Source organism: Mesoplodon bidens (assembly GCF_964165515.1).
Source record: "Mesoplodon bidens genome assembly, chromosome: 9".
NCBI classification, from domain to species: domain Eukaryota; kingdom Metazoa; phylum Chordata; class Mammalia; order Artiodactyla; family Ziphiidae; genus Mesoplodon; species Mesoplodon bidens.
In genome coordinates, this window is record NC_138166.1 from 2,448,514 (window position 1) to 2,461,293 (window position 12,780).

The 12,780-nt window shown below is 55.1% G+C and overlaps 1 protein-coding gene across 4 annotated transcripts in view; it reads right to left on the bottom strand.

The window, feature by feature from the left end:
• The window catches only part of GRB10 (growth factor receptor bound protein 10), a 195,143-nt gene extending 186,067 nt beyond the window's left edge, over positions 1–9,076 (bottom strand). For 2 of the 4 annotated variants that reach the window (XM_081244419.1, XM_081244422.1), the window contains exon 1: positions 9,007–9,076. The gene's annotated coding sequence lies outside the window, so the exon portion shown is untranslated. Of the gene's footprint in view, positions 1–8,136; positions 8,281–8,363; positions 8,654–9,006 lie in introns of those variants that run through there. The other 2 variants (XM_081244420.1, XM_081244421.1) reach the window with 2 other exon arrangements.
• Between the last annotated feature and the right edge of the window lie 3,704 nt (positions 9,077–12,780).

The following is a 12,780-nucleotide window of genomic DNA, read 5'->3' on the forward strand; positions in this document are numbered from 1 at the left end:
CGGGTGGGGGGAATCTCAGACGCAACATCAGTCAGTCACATGACTGGGCACTCCACTCGCTCCCCTCACCTGGGGGCGGGGGGTCGCGTGCCCACCAAGGCCAGCCGGTTCTGGTTTTCCAGGGTGAGAATCCTCTCATAGCCCTCCCCAAAATGTCAGAGCAAGAACAGCAAGGAAGGGAAAGGCTGTTTCTTAAAGCCGCAAGTGCAAAGCTATTGGATGTCATGCAGAAAGCGGGGCTCCATTTAAAACAATACAAAGGAAATAACAGTACTGCCTGTGCAGCAGGCACTGTGCTAGTCACTTTAGATTCATCACACACATACAACTATATATACACAAATGTGAACACAACCCTGAAACAAACGAAGGAAAAAAGAAGGCTTGGAGTAAGTGACTTGCACAAGGCGACTGAGCTAGTAAGGATACCACAGTCCTCCCTCCCGAGGTGCATGGCGGGAAGGGCTGGATGGCACTCCGAACAGTGAACTTGGAGGCTGAACCGCGTTCACAGGTACGGGGACTGGGGAGCGGGGGACTGGGCTGGGCGGGGCGGGGGGGGCAGTGGCATCGAGGTGCCGTGTTCAGACGCACAGAGGAGCCACCAATGTGCAGCTCCCAGGACAAAGTGGCCAGAGGAGGGGCTCCACGGGGAGCAGGGCCACGTTATTTTAATATTTTAAAGTCAATCAAATGAAAGCCATGGAGGCCAGTTCTGAGAGCAGCTGAGACAGGGTATCCAACCCCAGGTGCGAGGCCACCAGCCCGGCCTGGCCTCTGCGGGAGGTGGACATGGTGCAGAGGGAACCGAGGCACAGGACGCAACCCCGAGGATCCAGAGGAAATCACCGCGCTCAGAGATCAACTCTCCTACGGTCCCAGAGCCAGGCACTGCCAGGCGAGACCCAGCTCTCCTTCGGGATCCAGACCTGAGGCCTGTCTGCTGCTCCTCGAGGTGGTGGCTTAGGTGTGCCGGCCTCCCCCACCCCGCTGCTCTCAACCTGGACGTGAGCTCCTTGGCGTGGTCACACACGCCCCGCAGCCTCTGGGTTGGGAACAGAGGGCCTCCAAAGGGAGTCTTTTAAAAGGCATAAAGGCTGGATGGCGTGCGCTGAACGCCAGGCCAGAAGAGGAGACGGAGCCCCACACAGCACAAGGCCCAAACGTCAGGAGCAAGGAAGCAAGAGGGTTCACAGAAAGTCCAAGGCTCGGCTGGACCCCTCGGGTGCCCCGCTCTCACCACCAGCAAGTGGGTTTCTCTCCTGAAGCAGCGACAGGGCTGTGGCCCCTGGTACCACACTGAGCACAGGTGGTCAGTGCTGCTGATTCTGATGGGACGGCTGACGGCTCCAGGGCTCCCAGGCCCAGATCGTGGGCATGAAAAGAGGCTTCTTCAGACAGTCTGGCCCCTTCCGAGGAGAAAAGACCCAGGACTGGAGCACCGGGGGCTCCCCACACAATGGGGCAACCAGACAGCTGTACCCCGAGGCCCACCATCAGCCTCCCAGGGACGCCTCTGAACGTGGACGGCACAGCAGGGCCCCAGACATCTAAGCAAAGCCTTGAGTCCAAAAGATGAGGGACAAGCGCAATGGGTCAGACACCACTCCATCCGCCTCGCCTGTCTGGGTCTCTGTCTGGCCACTGCTGGGGCGACCACTGGGGCTCAGGCGCGACAAGCCCCAAGGCCTGGGACGGCCTGCCCACGTGGCCTGCACCCAGCACCTGCAGGCTCGCGCCCAGGGCTCCGTGGAGGGAATGAGCACCGACTGGAAGCTCTTCCCCTCCCCCCTGCCACCCCCAGGACCGTCTGGGGAATCACAACATGGACCACGGACTCCTCTCACTTGCCCAGGCAGCCGCCTGGGGACCAGCCCCAGGGACCCCCTTCCCTCACCGCTGCCTCCCTAGCCCTGCACGTCCAAATAAAACATAAAACACACCCGCAAGTTCTTGCCTGCCATAGGCTCTGCTTTCTGGGTACGCCAGACCCAAACGTGCAGGAAAATAAATAACGTAAAAATTGGAGAGAAGAAACTATGTAAGGAAAAAAAAAAAAAAAAAAAAAAAAACAGGTAACTAATATATCCAGAAAGAGGTTTAAAAATATAATGCATCTATGAAATCAGAATATTGCGCCATTAAAAGAAGAAGAATTATTCAGGGTAACGGTGCTGCGCTATAGGCTCACTGACTGTACCAAACGTCCCACTGTGGTGGAGGATGTTGACAGTGGACAGGCTTAAGGGCAGGGGGTTAAATCTCTCCATTTTCTGCTCAGTTTTGCAGTGGATCTAAAACTGCTCCAAAAATTAAAGTCTACATACAAATACTAATCAAAAAAGAAATAAAGAGGTCCTTAGAAATTAAAAATGAAAACAGAAATTTAAAATCCAGTAAAAAGGTTAAAAAGTCTAGGTGATATACTCCACAACCTAGAAGAACTCAACAGATTCAGATAGGAGACAAAAGGTAATTAGAGAACCAGTCCGGGCAGCTCACACCCATATAAAAGCAATTCTAGAAAGAAAGAAGAAGAAGATGGAAAAAAAAAGAAATGAAAGAATTAATTCAAAAACATCCTGGTCCCAGCCCCAAGGATCTGAGTTCCCAGCTTGAAGGGGCTCTTGATGTACCCTGCACGATAGACGTAGACACCCGACCAGGCACATCTACGAGGGATTTCTGAATAAAGGCACAAAGAGAAAATCCTACAAGCTTCCAGACATGAAAAAAAAAAAAAGAAGGAAAAAGAAAAAACACTGAAGAGTGAAGAGTCCAATAAGGACATTTTCAGACACGCAAGGTCTCAAAAAACTTGCATGCACCTCTTTTTTGGAAGCTATTATGGAATGGTCTCCATCAAATTGTGGGAAGAAACCAGGAAAGAGGAATCATGAGAGCCAGGAAAAGAACAAAGGGCCTGCTCAGGATGAGGGAGGAGCAAGCGGCCGGGATAAAGCTGAGCAGGGAGCCTGGAGGGCAGCCAGGCACCTGGGGACGAAAGGCACACAAGAGGCTGCTTCCCAAAGACACAACTGGCTGGATAACTACGGTGTCTGAGAGAATATTTGCACACCTGTGTCAGCTTGGAGTGGAGGTGGGGGTCAAGAGTGATACGTACCTAAACTACTAAGCAAATGCAAATACAACTCCACAAGAAAGCAAGACGTCCTGCAAGACAGAGAAAGTGATCACAGCACACTACCTGGCTCCACCAGCAGTGTTTAGGGCTGTTGCCATGGCGTCAGCACTGCGCGCCGGTCCAGCCAATCTCACCATAGAGACAATGGGAGACAGGAAGTACATACAGGGCAGGATGATGTGGGACAGGTCGGCGTCCTCGCCTTCTAAGCAGGGACGTCAAAGAATCCCGAGGGGGGCCGGGGTCTGGGAGGGTGGAGAGGCAGCAAGGGAGGTAACAAGGAACGACAAAACATGGTACAGACGTCTGCTTAGAAACATGGAGGCGAATACAGAAAAGGTCGGCTGCCAAGCCTGGTTACTTCTGGGGAACGGACTCTGTAAACTATGGACATTTATCACTGATTAAACAAACTAAATTTCCAAAGTCTGCCCTGGGTGTTGAGGGATTAGAAAGCCAGTGACCCCTCAAACGGACAGAACTTGCTCGGGAAGGCCAGGAAAGCAGAAGACGGGGCCCCGCCTGGGGAGAGGAGGACAGGACACAGGCTGGCCGTGTGCACCGCGGCCCTGCAGGCCCCGCGGCGGGGAGAAGGGCCACGCCGTGCCTGCAGCTAAGGAGCGGCCCGACTCCGGAGCAAGAGGCTGTCCTGCCTTCCCCCTCCTCCGCTAGGGAGATGCCATGAAGGTCTCACGCACTCCTTTATCCAGAAACATCCTGGAGGGGGTCTCCGTGAGATCTACACAGTTCAGAGGAGCACAGCGGCCTTCCAGAACGAGCAGCTTGGAGGCCCTGGGGTAGCATACTCACAGACTGTGCTGGTGCATCCAGGACATCACCCAGCTCAGCCTCCCAGCCCACGGGAAGACTCCTAAGCAGGGTCCTGGCTCTAGCGCAGGCATCACCCTCGGGCCAGGGGAGACCCCCCCACGTGCATGACGTTGCCATACAAACTCCTGGATTTAAACGTCCCTCAGTTCACAGTAGCGTTTTGGTCACGAGGAGTTTCTTGGAGCAGGGAACCCTAAGATTACTATTAGATATGGGGCATAATAAAAGTCTTTAGATTAAAGGATGTTTGCAACTCATAAAAGGTTGGAAGAAGACACTCCCAGGGATGAAAGTTTCCAAAAAAGAAAAAAAAAAACAATAAGGAAACCAAAGGCGCAGCTGGCTGGAGAAGTGAGTACTCGGTGTCTCTCTCCTCTGAGAAGCATCTCAAGTGTGACCCAGGCTAGCTGAAGGCCCCTCCCTGTTGGCGCCCACCTGACAGGGGTCTTTAGGTGCCCCCTGGCTTCTCTCTTACAGAGTGAGACACCGGAGGGCTCACAGACAGGGCCGGACGGGAGGCCGCCGGGCAGTTCCGGGGGCAGCGCGAAGACAACGGAGGGTCCCAGCTGCCCACCTGGCTTTTAGTTGTGGCCACAGTAACACAGCGAAGAAGGACAGACACAGCCACCTCCTCCCGTGCCAGGTGCTTTCTGAGCCCACGTTACTAGGCGAGACTGCAGCCGCTGGGGCCCGGGCCCACTGACCCGGCCCGAAAACCCAGCCGGACTTCAGGGAGCGGCAGGGCTGCCCAGCACACAGCCCTCGGACAGGGCGCAGGAGCTGCTCCCTGGGGCAAAGGCAGCCCGTCAGGACCGGCAGTCCACGTGCATTTCAGTCCCAGCTGGGCTAAGCGTCTCTGCAGACTCCAGACCCCGGGGTCCTGGAGACAGATGCCGTGCGTCCCCACGTGCCTGCACCGAGCGGTCTCCACGCAGACGCCCAGCGCCACAGCCGGTCTGAGCCCGTGCAGCTCAGCCACTGCCCATCTCTTGCTCCTGGTCACAAAGAACCAGTTTTTGACGCCTGCTCTTCCCCGTGGTCTGCGGCCAGGCGAGGTCTCCATCCCACTTGTCCGCCTCTGCGCATAGCATCCGACCCGCGGGCAGTTCAAACTGTCGGCTGCTCAGCAGCCAGGAGAGGCTTCTCGCTCCCAGTGACTGGCGCTCAAAGCCAGTTTCAGTCAGTGCCACAAGGTTTTGCACAGCTAACGGGTGCAGAGACAAAACTACAAAAAAAGCAGAGTCTCCCATCCGATTACTAGAGAGACCTTGCACGTTCACAGGAAGCAGCATAACCAAGCCAACGAGCTGCTGTGAGACAGGCTCAGTGTCACAGAAGCAGTGTCTCTGAGCCCTCACACGTGCCACATGCCAAGGTACACACGATCCCAAAGGCACCCCACCCTCCCTACAGGTCAGCACCCCTGTGACTCTCATTTTACCAATAAGCTTAGTCAACCCGCTCACCCAGCTAGTAAACGGAAGAACCAGGCGTCTACCCGGGCAAAGCAAAAGGGAGCAAGATGTCTTTTTTTTTTAAAGACAATCAGCTTCACGAATGTTTTCAGGCACTGCAATTTGTGACAATCAAAACAGTCTTCTAATCTCCCCCCAATCCATATGTAAATTCAAGGGTGGAAAAACTAGGCACAATATCCTAGTTTTCCCAGTGGCATCCAGTCATTACCCACCAAGTTCATCCCATGCATTCCGGGCAGGGATTCTAAAGCAAGACTCTGACTTAAGGGGCAGAGAAGCTATTTCCACCTCAACACCCATCCCTTTCACAAATGGACAAAAGAGCACTTGGGCAAGCAAGGCTTCTCTCATTCTCAAGCCCACCTCTCCCACTACACAAGCAGAGAGGGACAGCTTTCTGGCGTCGGTATATCCCCAAAGCGGAAAGTCACAAGCACTCACTTCTACGTCTGGGACGATTTTTGATAACCGTGGGACATGGCTTTTCTTGTTGCCAGCGCAAAAAACAGTCATACCGCCTTTTACATTATTAAAGAAAAGCCAGCTTCACATGCTTTCAACCCCTTACACCTAATAAGATCCATGGTCACCAGGAGCGCGGACGCTGGACGGAGACGGTGGGGGGACGGACAGCTCCCCAGAAATGTGCCATAAAACACCAACACAAAGTAAACACCAGCCAGCGCCTGAATGGCTGTGATCACTTATAAACACTAAAGTTAGCACACGGGCCTTGTAGGAGGTTCCCAGATCCCCAAAACACCAGTTTGCCAAGCCTTGCCAACCAAGCCGCTTGATTGCCCTAACGTCTTCCATAATCTCCCATACATCCACAGTTGAGCAAAAAGTAAAGACAGGTGAAATAAATTCTCAATTGGCAAGAAAGGTTTTAGTTAAATTCGGAACATATGACTGATTACTTAAAAGAAAGGCATAGCACATGTTTTCTCCTTATGGGCCCACACGATTCCACCTTGGTTTAACGGCCTGAGAAACAGACACAGGGATCACACCCCGAGCTGCAAACGCACACGCTTCTCCCCATGAAGCAGGACAGAGTTCCCTGCGGGCAGTCTCACAGTTCTGAGAGGCAGGCCAGCCAGCCGCTGTGCATGGTTCTCTTCCCCTGTGGTTAAGAGTTGGACAGAACCCCAAGGAAATAAGTTTCTTAAATTATGTCGCCTTGAAAGCATTAGGTTTTATCAAATACACCAACCTAGAATTTCTAAAGCTGTCAGATGAGGGTGAAGGCACGGGAGACAGCTTTGTTCAAGCAGGAGTCTGGTTTCTATATGTTGTAACGTCTTAGACCAGCCTCATCATCCAAATCAAAAGTTCGGGGAACAGCTCTTAGGAGTCTGGCTTTGTTCCTCTCTCGCGTTTGAGGGTCAGTGGCCACAGAGGTGGTCACTGTAACTGGGCCAGGGCTGCCCCAGGTTCCGATCCTGGCAGCCACCACCCTACAAGCCCTGGACGAGTAGCTGGCACGAACATGCCCAGCTCCGCGTTCCTGGACCACAGTGAAAGGCATTTTGCCCAGTCCAATGCTGCCCCCAAAGCAGCGGAGACCATGGGCAATACGCAATACATGACTTTAGCGGGACACAGCTTTTATTAAAACATGATTTTAATTACAATAAACGTAACTACTGTTTCAGACTCATTAGTTCGTGGGTATCAAAGTTTCCTCCCAAAATAAATGTGGATTTAAGCACAAAAAGTGAGTGGACAAAAGAAGGCATTGATAATATCCTGGTGATAGGGCAAAAATCTGGAAGGCTGGGAGCCCCGGGAATGGTAACAGAGCCTCCTGGTTCTCTGGGTGTGTGACCGGCACGGGGAAGGGCCGTTTCGCTTTTAGAGGCAGATGCACCTGTACAGAAGGATGAACCTAACAGAGCTTAAGAAAAAAAAAAAAAAAAAAAAAAGCTTAGGCTCTGGTGATAACTCTGGCACTTGTTGGCCCCGTGACCCTGGGCATGCCAATTAATCTCATGAGCCTCAGTTTCCATGCCTGTAAAATGGGTAGCAGGAGGCTGCAGAGGATTAACAGCAGTTAGGGTTTGAACGTGTCTCGCAAAATGTGAAATGCTACAGAAGTATCCCTCGCTACAGTTCTCAATTTCGCAAGCAGCTTGCTGGGTGTGTGACTCTCTCTGTCCTCAAATTCTCTGCCTGTAATCCTGGGATTGGCCTGTGTGGTCCTTCTCTTTCAAGGGCCCTCAGTAAAACTCAAATATTACATGCAGTAACCCTAGAGTTCTGATTTTTAACCGAAAAACGCACTCCTCTACCATCATTCCTGGAAACACTTTGGTTTCAGAGCTTTCTCCCTAATTAAATACTACCGTAAAAGACACCACCATCGCCAGAAATCAGAATTTCTTTTGCTACAGAAACCTAGATCCTATCCATTTTCCCTCCTGGAGAGCACGAAGGGAACTCTAGGTCAACTCTTGTGAAAACCGTCCCGCTTGGGGCTGTAGACCCCAGTCAACGCCTGTTGCCGTGCTAACAACATGTGTTCCTAGTAAAACTCAGCGAAACGTTAGAGAGAGAACCATTTCTGAAACTCGGGGGCTCCAAACGGCTGAATCAGCATTTTCAGAAACAAAGTGTCCTGGGCCTGGCCTCGTAAACAGCAGCAAAGAGAAAGTTGTGCAATAACGCGTGTTTACTCACGAGCGCTACTTGTTTGGGTCTTTTCTTCGCATCTCTTGAATGAAGCTGGGGACAACGTTTGCAAGAAAGCAGCCGAAAAGGTCCGGGCCCGAGCCTAGTCACCTGTGGCTCCCCTACGTGACCCACCGCCTCGTCAATGCAAACGACAGAAAGTTGGCGTTTCTTCCAACCCCAAGACAAGACGAACACAATAAAAAGTGGAGAATACCCTCATTTCCATAACGCACATGCTCGAGGGCCGTCGCCAGGCAGGCGTGAGGAGAGGAGATCGCAGAGGCCGAGAGTTGCATCAGAAACTGCCTTCTGTGAACAGCACGGCTCTTATCACATTTCCCCGGCTGGAGGGCCGCTAACCCGCGCGCCCTCGACTTGGGGTCAGGCCCGGGCAGCGGGGTCACCGGCAGAACCAGAGGGAAAGATCCCAGGCCCGGGCGCGCTCCGGCTCGGTAGGGTCCGGCCCCACTGCCCGGGAGCGGGCGCACCGGGGGCTGCAGGGGCGCGCGGCGCTCACTCTCCGGGCGGCCCGGGAGCGCGGCCTTGGCCCTGACCGCCCGGCGACGCGGCCCCCACCCCGGCCCCAGTCCCGGTCCGGCCCGCGAGCCGCCGGCGTCGGACAGGAGGGCTCCAGCGGGCGCCGCCCGGGCTCCTCGGCTCCCAGGGGTCGCCGACGTCGCGCGCCGCGCCCGGTCCCCGCCCTCGCGCGCCGCAGACCCCGGCCCGAGGCGACGCCCTTCCGCCCGCCGCGCCCCCGCGGCGCCCGGCGTCCCCGGCCCGGGCGGCCCGCGCACAGACAATGACGCCGGGGCTGCCGCCCGCCCGCCGGCCGGCCACAAAGTAACTTGGCGCCGCGCTAGCCGCCCAACTCCGTACCTGCCGCGGCGCCGCTCCCGGCCGCCTCCGCCTGGCCGCCCGCGACCCTCGGCGCGGCCGGGGCGGCGCGGGTCCCGCGGGGCGAGGGCGGCGCGCAGGGCGGTCCCGGCCCCCGCGCGCCGCCGCCCGGGGACCGCGCGCGAACTTTGGGCTCCGCGCGGGGCTCCGCGGCCTCCGAGCGCCCAGCCCGCCGCGGCGCGCCGCTCGCGTCCCTCCCTGCCTCCTCCCGGCCTCCCCACCCCCTCGATGGGCTTTAAACCCGCCCGGCCCCGCCCGCCGCCGCCGCTGCCGCCGCCGCCGCCTCAGCCTCCGCCTCCGCCGCCTCCGCCTCCTCCCCCGGTCGCTTTTCCTGCTCCTCCTCCCGCCGCCGCCGCCGCCGCCCGGACCGCTCGGGGGCGCCAGCGCGGGCGGGGCCGCGGCCTGGGCGCAGGGCGGGGCGCGGGGGGCGCGGGGGGCGCGGGGCCAGAGCTCCCGGAGGCCGCTGCTGCTGCCGGGGGCCGGCGCGGGGAGCTGGGGACCCGCAGCCGGGCGGGGGCGCCGGGACGCCTCGTCCCGCCCCCGGGACCCCCGGACGCGGGACCCCGACCACCCAGGCTGGGGCGTCCGCGAAACACACATCGGACCTGTCCTGGAAGGCAATTTGCAAGCGAATTCTTTGAAACTCAGGAAGGAACTGTGCGGCCTCGATCCTTCGTCCCGGGCGCAGCGAGAGGACAGGACGGAGGAGAGGTGGCTGCACGGGCTGTGCCGTGGGCTGCGGTCCCTCCCGGGACCGGGAAACCTGGGCTCGAGTGTCCGCTCGCCGCCAGCCGGGTCTGGAGCCTAGACTCTCTCGTATCCACGGTTTTCCCATCTGAGTGCCAGCACCGGAGCGCGGGTGGCGTGGGAGGCCCTGCATATTTTCTTAATGCCACCGGGCCTCAAAGTCCTTATCTTTGAAATGGGCTAATAAGCCCACCTCCGAGTGATGTCCTGGGGGTTAAATGAGGTGTTACTTGCAACATAAAGGGACTGGTAAGAAGGAACCCCTGAAATCGTGGAAGCCATTGTCATTAATATGATTATTAATCTCTCTACCGAATCAAAATTATAATACAAATAGGATAATAATAATTATGTCTTTCTGGGATTTGATGTTATAAAAGCAGCTGCAGGAATAGCTTACCTTTACTCAGCATGCGTTTTGTGCCCAACTTTCATTAATCCTCTTACTTAACCCTCTGAACTTGTCACTAGGAGATGCCCACTGCACAGACTAGGAAACCAAATCTCCCAGAGGTTAGATAACTTGCGGAAGGTCAAGTAGCTGGTAAGTGCAGAATAAGGATTCTGCCAAAACTCTTTAGGGCACTGTTTATAGCTCTTGTTTTTCCCACTTTTGGCCTGATTTATCCATGAAAGTTCATCCTTTCTTGTAACTGAAATAAGCCTCCAGAAAATATCTCCCCACTGGTCCAAATTCAGAAAACCCCCAGGATGAAAATCTAGAGACACTAATGTGAAGGAGCTTAGTTCCTGGAAGAACCAAACTGAGCATAAAGACTCCTGCTGTAGACAAAGGATCCAGAGCAAATTAAAGAAGAGGAAAAAAGAGTTGGGCCACTTGTCGAAAGTTGTATGAGCTTTGACTCTTACAGCTTTGCCAAAGGCTCCAATTAGCAAGGAGAACCTGCACCAGCCAGAAAGCCTGATACTCAGCGGGCTTTAATAGATATTTGAAAAGCACTTTATACATAGCCATTTTTTCCTGAATCATTTGTAGGTAAGTTCCATACCCTATTATAACCCCTCACCCCTGTATATTTTGATATGTCTTTCCTATGAGTGAGTAGGGATGTTATCTTACGTAATCACAGTACAGTTACCAAATTCGTAGCTTTATATTGATAAAATATGTGTATCTATTCTTGGTCCATATTCCAGTTTTGCCAGTTGGTCTGACCATGTCTTTTGTAGTATTTCTTTCCCCTCCGTCCCAAGATCCTCCACTGTAGGGTCAGGTATCGTATTTAGCTGTCTGAAAACGCATGGGTTTTCAAACATTACTCTTCACGGAGAAGCGATGGAAATAAATGTCCTCAAGTGTTTTCATGGTAACAGCAATCCCCAGAATTCCTCGGACAGGCCCTCATTCCCCGCATTGCCCAGCTCCGCATAGACCTTGCATGATCCTTCTGGGCAGGGCCCACTCAGCACCACTACATGATCCAAGTTCATGAACTTGTCACTCTGGTTGTGGCTGTAGAAGCTGCAGCTGTCCCCTGTGTGGCGATCCGGGCCAGCCGATCCTGTGGGCAGACTGCAGCTTAGTGCCTTCCCCTGCTGCAGATTCTAAATGTCCCCGGGCCGCGTTCTCCTGTTCAGTAGGATGGAAGCTGCCACCGTGCAGTACAGCCACGCAGGATGCAAATTACCCTGGAGAACCAGCCAGGCGGTGTGGCTTTGGGCTCAAAAGCTTCACTTGAGGGAGAAGCACTGGCAGCAGTTAGGTGTCAGGACAGAAAATGGGATTTCGTGATCGTGAGGAATTCAATTATCCAAGGGTGTGCCAGAGGCTCCTTCAGCTGGAAGTCGAGAATTTGATAGACTAATTATACTTAGGAATGAATTGATGAATACCTTCTCCCCTGCTGACGGTGGGCACGGGACAAGGATAACTAGAAACTGCTCACTAGCGCCATCCCAGCAGGGGGAGTGCCTGGCGCCCAGTGGGCGCTCTGGGGAAATGTCATCCACCACTGGGAAGCAACATCCTGCAAGTGAACGCATCAGCAGAGCAAATGAACGGAGGACGGGAATGCTGCGCCCTGGGGCCTGGGCTCCGGCTCAAACATTGCCAACAGCCCTGATGAAGGAAAAGAGAAGGAGGTGAATGGCACCCTGACAGTGAAATGCTCTGGCCAGAGTGGCCTGACCTCACTCCCACTCCTGCGGGGGGAGGCCAGGCCTGCGGCCCCACTGGACACAGGCGGGTGCACCAGGAAGGCAGTGCTGGAAACCGGTGGTCAGCGGTAAGGACTGGTGGGGGCGGGACCCACCCACCCGCAGTCAGGATAAGAAATACAGGCTGCCCCTGGCATACAGAGGTGGGGAGCCTGGCAGCATTCCAGGAGGGCTCCCTAGAGGCAGCAGTGACCCCAGCGAGTCCCAGAGTATCCAAGATGGTCAGTTCCACAAAGCGGGACCCAAAGGAAAGTCCTCTCAAATGGAGGGAGACTTCCGGGCCCTACCAGAGCCAAGCAAGAACTTACCAAGTAATTGCATCTCATCATAAAATACCGGGCCAGAGCAAACGAGGGCGTCAGGGGGCTTGACAAGACACCAGGATGCAAAGATAAGGAGGGACTTCTCCGTCATGCTCCGGCGTTTCTACTTTATCCCAAAGGTGGTGGGAGGGTCCGATCTGCCTGTTTGGGGTCCACCGGCACAGTTTCCCCGCACGTGGAACTGTCCACAGTCCCCCAATACCCACACCCTTCTTTGGTCCCTACACAGCAACTGATGACACTTGGCCCAACGTGTGTGTTTGCTGGTGGGTGGAAGGACGGACGGGCCAGCCAGATGTCTGCACCTGGGATCCGCAGGGGGTCTGGCCCCGGAGACCAGGTGAGGAACAACTGACTGCTCCAGGCTCAGTCTGTGAAGGGAGAGGCTGAAAGTCAGCCCCAGACACACGCCCTCTTTCTCCTGTCTCCCTGAGCCTGGGCTCCTGTACCTCTTGTGTCCAATTTCCATGAAACCCATTTTCCTTATGATGTCTTAATATATAAAACT